Source organism: Calidris pugnax, unplaced genomic scaffold (genome assembly GCF_001431845.1).
Source record: "Calidris pugnax isolate Ruff unplaced genomic scaffold, ASM143184v1 scaffold11, whole genome shotgun sequence".
In the NCBI taxonomy this organism is placed as follows: Eukaryota; Metazoa; Chordata; class Aves; order Charadriiformes; family Scolopacidae; genus Calidris; species Calidris pugnax.
In genome coordinates this window covers 11,818,258-11,818,459 of record NW_015090803.1, presented here as the reverse complement: position 1 = coordinate 11,818,459, position 202 = coordinate 11,818,258, and the positions used below count along the sequence as shown (strand labels likewise).

At 45.0% G+C, this 202-nt stretch overlaps 1 protein-coding gene across 2 annotated transcripts in view; it reads right to left on the bottom strand.

The window, feature by feature from the left end:
• Window positions 1–202, bottom strand: part of IGF2BP3 (insulin like growth factor 2 mRNA binding protein 3) — a 113,116-nt gene that overhangs the window by 112,388 nt on the left and 526 nt on the right. The window contains exon 1 of one of the 2 annotated variants that reach the window (XM_014937846.1): window positions 94–151. The exons of the other annotated variant lie outside the window; for it this stretch is intronic. The gene's annotated coding sequence lies outside the window, so the exon portion shown is untranslated. Of the gene's footprint in view, window positions 1–93; window positions 152–202 lie in introns of those variants that run through there. 2 annotated transcript variants of the gene reach the window in all.

Below are 202 nucleotides of genomic sequence, written 5' to 3'. Positions count from 1 at the left end.
CGGAGGGGGGGGGGGGGAGGGGAAAAGGGGGGGGGGAGGGGAAAGAGGAAAAAAAAAAAAAAAAAAAAAAAAAAGAAAGAAAAAAAAAACTACTTTTTTTGTCTTGCCCCCAAGCCCCTTTGGCAGCAGCAGGCGGACTATGAAAATGTCACACTACGTGCGTGCAGGCGCCGCCTCTCAGTATAAAAAAAAAAAAAAAATA